The sequence below is a fragment of the Sinohyriopsis cumingii genome, unplaced genomic scaffold (assembly GCF_028554795.1).
Source record: "Sinohyriopsis cumingii isolate HCF-2022 unplaced genomic scaffold, ASM2855479v2 utg000552l, whole genome shotgun sequence".
In the NCBI taxonomy this organism is placed as follows: Eukaryota; Metazoa; Mollusca; class Bivalvia; order Unionida; family Unionidae; genus Sinohyriopsis; species Sinohyriopsis cumingii.
The window spans coordinates 856,194-868,570 of NW_028315908.1; positions in this window are offsets into that span (position 1 = coordinate 856,194).

Below are 12,377 nucleotides of genomic sequence, written 5' to 3' on the forward strand. Positions count from 1 at the left end.
AGAAAGCTTGCTGCCAGACGGGGACGCAGTCTTAGACGATAAAAGATTGGTATAACTCCCCGTCCACAAAAATCAGCCCTTTTCAGGGCTACCCTCAATACTCTTGAAAAGACATAATAGTCCAATTGCCAAAAATGTGTGTATTTGTGCTTATCTCTACGTTAAAAAAATAGAGTTGTGTCTATAAGCAATTCGTTTTTTGTTTTATGTCAAATACTTAGAAGTGTTTTCTATCAACATTTCGTTTCCGTAGATCAGTATTCAAGCGACTCTCTTAGCGTAATCACATCAATAAAAGCCCATAACACTAAATCAAGAGAAAAATTCCTTGTATAGACTTATCACCTGCTTAAAGAGTTATCCACTAGAAGTCAGATGTTGAATTTATGTGGATACCATCGCATATAGGAATCCTTGGTAACGAACAAGCTGAAAAGTCGCAAAAAGTAAACTAGGAAACCCAAACCCTGCCGCACTTAAGTATAGCATCCCAGAAGCCCGACGTTTTAATAAAACCTACATCAACAAAAAATGGCAGGAATACTGGAATACTGCCCCGAAATGTAGAAAGCTATACCCCACCCGGAATGAAGTTAACAGGTCCATCAAAACACTTAAAGTAAACAGCTCGGACCAAAAAAATCGTTAATCGAATTATGATAGGCAAGAGAAAATTAGCTGGCAGCTTTGGTAAGCTTCTAGGACCCAAATCCGCAAACACAAACTGCTACCACTGCCACATGATACAGGACCTCGATCAATACTTGCTCTTAATATCAGTTGGCAAGAACTAAATTCAAAAAGGCCCAAAAAGAAATTGGATTCCCTATGCCATACTCGCAAATCCTAGACAATAACAAAAATAAACATAAATATAACATGCCGAAACATATTAAACTTCCTAAACGAAACCGGTTTAAAGAAAAATTATAACACACTCCCAACCTACCCTGTCAGACCTTAAGCAGAACATAATAGAAGGAACAACCAGCGAAATCAAGTTGGTTACTTATTCCTTATTCCTTATTGCCGATTCAATAAGGAATAAGTAACCAGTTACTTATTGCCGATTCAAATAATTTCACATACATTTTAATACTTATTCCTTATTCGCACAGAGCTTTTTTAATTATTTATTCATTACTCCCAATTCAGTGTGTAATTGGTTACCACTTAGTTAATGCAGATGAAAGCGTTTTAGGGCATGCATTGGTATAACTGTAAGGGGACGTCCATTAATTATGTCAACAATTTTTAGGCAATTTTTTACCACCACCCCCTTGTCAACAACTGTCAAACTTTCAGTGACCCTCCTAATAAAATTTTACCCCCCTACAAACTAACAATATTTTATACGGCTGACTTTTATGTTAAATGTGTGTGCATTTTTCCGATGGAATTACTTGTGTTGTTGATTCATTGTATGTGATGAGATTCGCGGGTGATTATCAAAGTGTACAATATTTGTAAGGCAGTAAGGTTACTGCATCTGGTTGAAGAAGTTGTATGCTTGTCTAGGCTACATAATTTATTTTATGTATTATGTTAAAGATGACTGTATAATAGTCAAGCTCTCAAGTTTCCTAGGCTCAGTTATCCATCCATGGAGGGATAGCTCATGGACTTCAATATATATAGCATCTATACATATAACATAGATGCTATTTAATAGAAGTCCATGGATAGCTATACTATTTAGATGTCTATGGCTCAGTGCAGTCTTTGAATTTAGTAACAGCTTCCCTTCAAAATCTGTCTACAGTCTACAATCTACACTGAATAAAAACAAAATATGATGATGCAAGACTATGACTTCCTTGGCAAGAGCTCAACCGGTTTAGAATTAAACTGGTGGGCTGTTGACGGGCGAGCGAGTGTGTGCCATACCAACGCACCGACTAATTTCCTATTTTTTGGATTTATTAAATTTATTGTAAAAAATAACTTTGTTGACGTCAATTTATCTTGAACTCCCTCTTCCCCCATGTCAACAATTGTCAAACTTCTTCAAACCCCCTCCCCCCCCCCACCATTTTGTTGACATAATTAATGGACGACCCCTAACCTGATTTGAGAAATACGAGTGCTATATGAAGCTAAATATAGACAGATCACGGACTATATGTAGGAATGGTTTAGGATATTGATGGGAATACGTGTTTTGTAATTTGATATAGGATTAATTAGTTGTGTTAGGCATTTGGGTCGTGTCTTGTGTTGCATGGCGTTAAGTATTAGTATTCGGGTTCGAAAAACTTACTAATGGCTCAAGTAAAAGGGAAACCACAAAAAACAATACAAGTGTGAAATTGGAGATTTCTCTTGTGTGGTCGTCATGTCCTTAGAGGAGAATTAGTGGAGTATTTACGAGTTTAAGAAGTCTTCATTTGACTTGAATATTGTCTTGAAGTCCTTGGAACTGGGGAACTTAGCATACTTGTAACCATTTTCCAGAAATTGGGGTTATAAATGGGAGTGGACGGCGGGTAAAGCACATGCCGCAAGATTATATCTTACTTATACAGTTTGGTCGTTAAGTATCATCTTTAAAGAGAGTTGACAAGGACCCTTCTTGAGATGTTATCTCTTGAAGATAGTGTAGTAACAAAAGAAGTCCCGAGAAATTTCGTTGAGCCGATTTCGAGAAATCAGCTAGATGACGGAGGTCTCGTACGACACATACCGTAAGATTATAACATAGACCCTTCTTTGACATTTTAGCTCTAGGGGATAGAGATCCATCCATGAATGTCATGGCGAATTTCGTCGAGAGGAAACAGCATAATAAGGGACGCCCTATGGGTATCTGGTATTACCCCACCCCCACCCCCGAAAAACCCCAACAAAAACAACAACACGCAAATATTAATATACTGCATCGATAGTTTGTACTAACTGAACACCTGCCAAGAGGATTTTGATTTCGACGTCTCCTGCATATTATCTAACTAGGTACACGTTCTAAAACAAAATTTAAAAATAAAATCATCGAGGCTATTTCGGGAAATCTACTACTAGATGAAAGTCGAGTAAGATACATGCCGTGAGAACATTATATCTTTATACACTTTTGACATGGAACCTTCTGTTATATTTTATCTCTAGGGGATAGAGTCAACTCTCGAACGAAGTCCTGACGAATTTCGTCGATAGCAAACCGCGATATAAGGTGCGTCCGACGGGTACCAGGTATGAAAAACACGCACAGATTAATAGACTGAATCAAGAGTTTGTACTAACTGAACTTCTGATTAGAGGATTTTGATTTCAACGCCTGTTGAACAGTACGAAAGTAGTGATCCGTTCTAACAGTAGGAAAATTAGAAAAAAATTTCCAGCCTATTTCTAGAACATCCCAGCTAGATAAAGTAATTAGAGCTCTACATATGCTGTCAGATTACATCTTACGTTTCCATTTGAGCCATTACGTCCCCTCTTTATTAAGTTTTTACATGGACCCTTCTTTGATATTTTAACCCTAGGGTATAAAGTCCACTAACCAAGGACGTCCTGGCATTTCGTCGAGAGAAAGCAGCGAAATAAGGGTGCACCATGGTGTAACAAGATAACCGGGTGGGATTTTCGGATTCACAACAGAACACTTTTGACGATGATATAAATACAATGTTTAATAATGGATGACTTGCATGAGCAATTAATTATGAATATATGCGTGTATATATATAATGCAAATATTGGATTTAATTAACATAAGAACTACAGACTTGATGAAAAATACAAATAAATTATTTTAGCAAATACAAAGACAAGGGGTGAATAGTAGTAGTGAATGGGGGCGATTAAGGGACAATGGGACTTACCATTAAAAACAGAGTCCCGGCACTTTGGGGACTATGTAAATTTAACATGGGGAAAACTGGCCCGGCACTTTGGGGACAATGGGAATTAACATGGGAATCTATTTTGGGTCAGTCTAGGGACAAGGGAAATTTAACATGGGAGAAAAAAGCAATTCTAGGGACAAGGGGAATTGAACATGGGAATTTTTTTGTGTTTTTTTTAAAAAATAAAAAATAAAATAAAATAAAATAAAATAAAAATAAAACAAAAACGGGTAGGCAATTGAAAGTCTATCTCTTTTCGAGAGATATGGGTGGCCCTGAAAAGTGCCTTTGGGTTTATGTTAATGTATCCATTAACATAAGGGGCACCGCATTGGTCTTCTTCTTGTCCTTAGGCTGCGTCGCACTGTAGGACCGTAAATCACGACTCTTTTGAGGCATCCTTGTCTTTCTACGTAGATCCTACATATCCACAGACTGGTGTCTGTCCTGTGGACAACTGTCCAGTTGGATCGGACATACATGGGTATGTCCGTCCGGAACATCATTGAAGACACAAGCGTAGAAGATTGCACATCGGTCCACATCTTGAGGCGCCGAGAACAGGTGAATCAATGCAGTGAACTGCGCTTATTTATAGGTAGAGGTAGGATTGAAACGGATTGAGTTTGTTGACCAATCCAAACACGCGTTACAAAATTTAGTCAGCCCGCATCCAATCCGAAGAGAGCAGTCTGTGACGTCACGTGGTCTATATAGATTCGCTAGCGCCTGTGCGCAGTCAATCTATGCGACAGTTATTCAACATGACGGAAACTCAGAAAACGATCAATTGGGCTGCACCAGCAGTGGAGACCGCCCAAGGGAACCCGGACTTACTTTCAGAAGAGGTAAATTGGGATTTTGTGGATTTTCTTACCTCGCAAGAATTTGTTCCGTAACCTTCGTCACCTTCATTACCGCAAGTGGAGAATTTTAGACAGAGACAGAAAGAAGAATTGGAGAAATTTATACAGCGGCAAAAGGAAGCAGAACAAGCTTTTCTCCTACAGCAACAGCAACAAGAAGAAGAGGTAAGAAAAAAACAACAAGAAGAAGCAGCAAAGAAACAAGAGGGTGAAAGTCAAATCGTCACGGTACTGTTGGACATTTTAGCGGAGTTAAGAAGTCTGAAACAAATGTATCAGACTTCTTTATCACGACCGAAGAGAATACTACCTTCCCGAGCTAAACACGCCAACCCTGTGACTAAGCCTACCGTACCACCCTTAGTGATTTCAACCAAATCATCATCATCAGAAGTAGGCCTCGGCCGTGGCAAAGGTTTAAGACAGTTAAAGTTGATTGCTTAAACTCACCCCTACATCAAAAAAGGTCCTTTTCAGGGCCACCCACGTCTCTCGAAAAGAGATACACTTTCAATTGCCAAAATTTCAAAAGAAAAAAAAAAAAACCCAACCCATTTTATCCCTATAGTACGTATTTATGAGTGTTTGAGTGTACGTTCTTATTTTAAAATCAAAACCCCAAGACACTTACCTTTTATAATTAATTTATTTTTTTATCAATAGTTACAATCCATATCACAATTCACAACAGAGTACTTTAAAATGTTCATCGACTTCTTCTGTCTCATTGTTTACTCTCTCTGTTTTTTCAATTTCTTCACAGTCTTTTCCTCTTCTTCCTCTTCACTTTCTTCCCTTCTTCTTTTCTTCTCCTGTTTCTTTTTCTTCACCTGTCTGCTTTCTTCCTCCTCTTCTTCCTCTTCTTCCTCTGAAGAATCCCTCTCTTCTTCTGACTCCTCTTGTTTCGTTTTTGGGCAATCTGGAGACCAATGTCCCTTTTTCTTGACAGTGATAACAGGTATCTTGACTTTTGTCTTTTCTAACCCCTTTTTTGCTTTTTTCACGGTCTGGACACTCTGAAGACCAATGCCCTTTCTTCTGACAGATATAGCAAGTATCTTGACTTTTATCTCGCAAGGAAGGAGAGTAGTCTGTCGGCTGGTCTGAAGAGAATTTTCTAATGACCCCTCGCAAAGCTCTGATGAAACGTTCGATCTGGGTAGTCTCTTCCATCATTGTGCTCGGTTAGAGAGTGAAACGAATAGTGAAAGGACAAGACACATACCCTTTTATATATGCTGGTACGCCATGACTATAAAGTAGCCCATGGTGTTTAAACTTTAGTCATTTGACTTTTTGCTTTCAAGATGAAACGATCCAATTCATTTGAGAAGAAAGAAGAAAGTAAGAGGCAGAAACGTGATCTATCGCCTCTTACCAGAGCTGAAGTCTTGGCACAAATTCATGCCAGTGATTTTGAAGAGGACATGAGTGAACCAGAATCCAAACCCTCTAAACAAAGTTCGCCACCCTAAGTCAACCCTGAAAAATACTATTCCATTCGAGAGACCGAAAAGCGCTCCTCTAGAAAATTTAGAACCACGGCTTACAAATACACGGTGAAGTTTAAAGATCTCAGGTCCGAAGTACCGTTAGAGAAAGCAGAAGGGTTCATCACTGGGGTGTGGGATTCTTTGCTCACCACACTCAAGCGACAATGTCAACCCAAAGAAGACGATCGCTTGAGACTCTCCATACAACACGACGGTTTGAAATCCCCTGTTTGGATCGAGTTTAGCACCCCTGCAGAATTGACCGCTTCCAAAGTCATGGACAAGATTCAACACGTGCAACAATCCAATGACCAGTTTGACATCACCGATGGAAAAGCCACACTCGACATGACCCACGTCTCTCCTCCTCAAGGGACCGGACAACGCAATAAGGTGTTATTGGTGAACGACCTTCGCAGCACCAAAAAGAGTCTCGTCCAAATTCACAATTCTCAAGACCAGATGTGTTTAGCCCGAGCCATCGTGGTGGGACGAACCTATGCCGACAAGAACGACACGGCAGAATGGAAAAGAGACTGGGAGAACATTCGAAAATCGAACCAAGCCAAACAACGAAGTGAAGCAGAACTCCTGTTGCAACAAGCCGGCCTGTCCAAAGACACACCCTGTGGCATTCCTGAAATGCAAAACTTGCAAGATCACCTAGCTCCATTCTACACCTTGAAAGTGCACCCTCAAGAAGTCCGCGGGCCTCTGTTGTTTTGAGGGAAAGACTTTAAGGATGGAAAATACATTCATGTCTATTATCACGATGACCATTTCGGTACCATTACCAGTATCACTGCATTCCTGGGATACAGTTATTACTGTGAGAAATGTGACTATGGCTATAAAAATCGAGAGCAACACAAACATTGCGGATGGAAATGCTCAGGATGTTTGGCCTCTCCACCCTGTCTGAGCGAAGGGCAAGAACGAGTGCATTGTCCTGCTTGTCTGCGTACGTTTGTCAGCCCTGCCTGTTACCAACATCTGAAGACGCAAGGTTCACAGCAGAAATGTGCTTGTCAACTCCTGAGATTGTGCCCTACGTGTGGACAATGCATACGTACCAACAGTGCCAAGGCACACGTATGTTCAGGAAAGAAAAAATGTCACATTTCTCACCACATCGTGGACTTGGAACATCAATGCAACGTGCAAAAATACCAATCCCCACCAGAGAAAGAGGATGGACACAAGAAGAAAGCAATTTCATCTTTTTCGATTTCGAATGCATGCAAGAGACCGGTATTCACATTCCTAATTTCTGCGTGGCTCATCGAGCGTGCGAGAAGTGCATTTAAGAACCTATCTTCAGTTATTGCCCTCACTGCAGCAAGATTGCCGGAGGGCGTGAACAAATCTTTCGGGGACCGAACACGCTAGCCGATTTTGCCCAATGGGTCTTAGACCCCATCGACAAGACGTGGAGCCAAGAGGACATCGAACGTTACGGAGATTGTCATCGTCATGCCACAGTGATGGCTCACAGTTTCTCCGGATACGATGGACAGTTTCTTTTGAGATACTTTACGGAACAAGGCACCGAACGTCCTAAAGTCACTTTGAACGGAGCCAAAATCATTTTCTTGCAAGTGGGACAATTGCAGTTTAAAGATTCGATGAGTTACTTAGCCATGCCTTTGAGTCGAATGCCTAAAACATTTGGAATGACAGAAATTGCTAAAGGGTACTTTCCACACTTTTTCAATACGGAAGCCAATCAACACGCCGTTCTATCCCATTTGCTTGAGGCTCACTATTACGACCCCGACAACATGCGTACCGAACAACGAGAAGCTTTCTACGCTTGGTACCAGGCTCACGCCTCCGACCCTTTCGACTTTCAGGAAGAAATGTTAAAGTATTGTCGTTCCGACGTGGACATTTTACGACGTTGCTGTGGAAAATTTCGAGAACTGTTCATGGAACACGGAGGGGTCGATCCTTTGAAAGAAGCTTGCACCATTGCCAAAGCGTGTTCCTTAGTGTACCGGCAACGATTCATGCCTGGAAACACCGTAGCTGTCATCAGTCCTCAAACGACCAACTATGTCAAACGTCAATACTCGGTCAAAGCCCTACGCTGGTTACATTACTTGTACGACAAGGAAGACAAGTGGATTCAGCATGCCCGCAACGGAGGGGGCGAAAAGACCATCGGAACGCATTCGGTCGATGGCTGAGACTTAGAAAACCCCAAGATCGTGTACGAGTTTAACGGTTGCTTATTTCACGGATGTCCCGTCTGTTATCCTGACCGTGGCACTAAAAATCAGTTTTTACAACGAACCATGGAAAACTAGTACCAGGCCACTTGTCAGCGACGCCTAAAGTTAGAACAGGAAAGATGCCAAGTGGTGGAAATGTGGGAACAGGAATACTATCAGCGTTTGAAAACCGATCCCGAGTTTAAACGCCTCGTGGAAAGTTACCAGTTCATGGACCCCATGAACCCGAGGGATAGTTTGTACGAAGGAAGGACCAATGCCACCTGTTTGCTGTACCAAGCCGACGAAGAGAAAGGAGAAGAAATCAAATACTTGGACGTGTGTTCGCTGTATCCCTACGTGTGCAAATATTGTCGCTTTCCTGCAGGACACCCACAATTGTTCACGGAACACATCGACCTGAAAAACATTCGACAATACGAAGGTCTGATCAAGTGCAAAGCCTTGCCTCCCACTAACTTGTACCATCCCGTGCTACCTCACCATTGCCAAGGCAAACTGATGTTTCCTTTGTGCCGTACTTGTGCCGAAACGTGCAACCAAGATCAGCCTTGTCAGCACACCCAGGATGAACGGGCTTTGACGGGAACCTGGGTCAGCGTATAATTGTTCAAAGCTCTGGACATGGGATATCAACTGTTAGAAGTGTACGAAATTTGTCACTTTCCCAAGACACAACAATACCACAAGGTGACCCCACGCAGAAAGGCATTTTCGCCGACTACGTGGATGCCTTTTTGAAACTGAAAGAAGAAGCCAGTGGCTATCCTTCCTGGTGTCACACTCCCGAAGACCAAAAGACATTCAAAGAGAAATACTGGGCACAAGAAGGCATTACTTTAGATCACATCGAGAAAAACGAAGGCAGACGATCGTTTGCCAAAGTGATGTTAAATTGCTTGTGGGGTAAAATGGCACAACGACCGTGTTTACCCAAGACGGAATATTTGACCGAACCTTCCCGTTATTTCCAGATGATTCACGACAAAACGAAATTCATGAAACACGTGGACGTCGTTCGCGAGGATTTGATCTTGGTCAATTACGAAGAAGATCTGGACTTTGTACAAGACGACCCGTTTGGAAATGTCATCATTGCGGCTTACGTGACAGCTCATGCTCGCTTAAAATTGTACGAAGCTTTAGAACTGTTAGGGGAACGCGTCCTGTACTTTGACATGGACAGTTGCATCTACATTCATCACCCGAGTCAACAGCACCCTGACATCGAAGGAGACCGTTTAGGAGCCTGGACAGACGAGCATCCCGACGACAAGATTCTAAGTTTCGTCAGTGGCAGTCCAAAAAATTACGGCTACGAATACCGGGACCCACAAGGAGAAATGCACACGAAGTGTAAAGTGAAAGGATTGACTCTGAATTATCGTACCAGTCGTGTGGTCAACTTTGGGGTATTGAAAGAAGCGTTGCAATCTGGAGAGGATGAACACTTTAAAGTGACCAACTATCAACCCAACAAGATTGTACGTTTACCCACTCACCACATCGTCAGTCGACCTTTGGAAAAAGTCTATCAAATCGTGTACCAGAAGCGAGTGCGACTTCCCAATCATTTCACCTTACCGTATGGACACGTGGGTATTGGTCTGTATATAAAAAGGAACCCTAGGCAAGATCGATAGTTCATTGTGACTACCAAGACCAAGCGAACAAGATGAATACTTTCAGAGAAACACAAAACAAGTTTAAAAAGGCACAATTCAAGTGTGGGGCTTCTGAAGTGGAATGCGATTGTGAGCCTTGCGATGGGAACGATGCTGTACGCTGTGACCTTCGTCCTATTGTATTACTCTAGACCGTTTACATCAAAAGAGTTCAGTGACATTCTTGGACGTTACCCTGAATGGCAGTGGTCAGAAATTACTCACTATGTGGATTACTTTTGCTCTAGGACAAGATTGTGAATTGTACGGACTGACCTATTCATGGATACTTTACAAGAGAACATTCGTGCTTTGCCTGTGGAGTTGAGAGAACCCATTTACCGAGAGCTGGTCAAAATACAAGTCAAACGTAAAGAACAGTTGCATCCGTTACGTCACCAGATCTTTAACCACTGGTATCTGAATGGTATAAGAGGACTGATTCGTCAGAAATTGTTTCAGTGGTCAGATCTTGTTGAACACTTTCAGTTAGTGAATGAACTAAACGTTCGTAATTTTGGTTACTTCGAGATTCACCTAGTGCAACGTATTGAGGAAGACGAGTTAAAGGATTACCAACATATTTTACGTGGAATCTGCTTAGCGGAAGACGAAACATCTACACAAACTCTGACGTTTCGGTTACAGTATGCAAGATTTAGATTCCCTACTGGAGAACGAAGATGTCTAGTTAGAAAGTACCTTTATTGCTTCCGAAACAAAGAGACTATAAAATCAGGAATCCATGCCACGGCTTATGTCACATGTAATTGAACAGATTCCGTGGAAGGAACTCAATGACCATATTCAAACCGTGGATCATTACCATCGATTATTACAAGAACTGTATCCATTCAATTTGGGTCGACAAGTGGTGTGTGTCTTAGTGACTTGTTTTCTGGGATTTCGTTTACCAGCCGATTCCTTGTGGACTCTTTACGAACAGTACTTACCACCCCAATGACCTTAAATGGTCACGAAAGACTCCTTTTGCTCAAAGCCTTGCGTTTTCCTCTGGATACTTCTCGACCTCAACAGGAAAAAAAGATTCGTCAACTTTTAGCTACCCAAGACGTGTATGACGATGTGTGTGTAGCTTGTGACTTACACCCCCATTGGACAGATGTCCGTGCCTGGAAAGAATGGGGTTTTGAGGCTTGGACCCAAGAAGTGGCCCAGTATGCACGAGAGTTGTTCAAGGAAAAAAGTCACTTTTCAACCTGTGTTAGCGACAGTGCCAGAAGAACCCGTCACCCAGGACAGGACTGTCGTGGACATGCCTGAAAGACCCTTTCGGGAGGACACTTGTGTGACCTTACCCGCTATAGAACTGGTCAGAACATTACCCAAAACATGTTGTACAGACACTTGTGTTTATTCCACGTTGATGGTTATCATGTGCCTTTTATCGTTGTACTTAAGCCTTTGGCGTTTATGTATTTTTGTCTTTCGTGTTCATGTTTGAAACATTCAATAAACGTGTTCTGAAAAAGTATATAAACTCTTGTCTTGTCTGTTTTCGTGTCACAAGTGACATTCCTAACACTATGGCTACCTCTGCTGTCTCTGCTTCCTCTTCCTCTACTGTCAAAGTCATCGACGAACACTTAGATTGTGCCAGTTGGGAGGCTTTGTATCTTCGCCTTATATTTAACATGCTTATTGTTGGACCTAGCGGTTCAGGCAAAACCGAATTCGTCAAACGCTTGATCGAACATAAACATCATTTGATCGATCGACCACCTCAGCGGGTCGTGTGGTGTTACAAAGAGTGGCAATCGGCGTACAGCCTCTTGCGAGAAAGTCAAGGCGATTCGATCGTGTTTGTGGAAGGCATTCCTAAAGAAGACGACGGAATCGTCTCTGACTCCCGTCAAACCCATTTGGTCATTTTCGACGACATGTTAGGAGAAGACGAAGAAGAAATTAAACTGTGGTTCACGCGCAAAGGGCATCATCGTAATGCCAGTGTCATTTACATCACTCAAAATTTGTTTCAACAAAGTAAAGCCCATCGCACCATCAGTCTCAATGCGTATTACGTGGTCTTGTTTAAAAGCCCTCGAGATAAATCGCAAGTGCAAGTCTTAGCCAAACAGTTAGGAACGCCTTGGCTGACTCAGGCGTACGACGATGCCACTCAAACGCCACACGCCTATTTACTCGTCGATTTGAAACCTACGACCCCCGAGGATTTGCGATTTCGTACCCACTTGTTTCACCACTGGTGCCAAGACGGAGGGCCTGTCCTGTACACGTCTCCGTCCTCGACTTA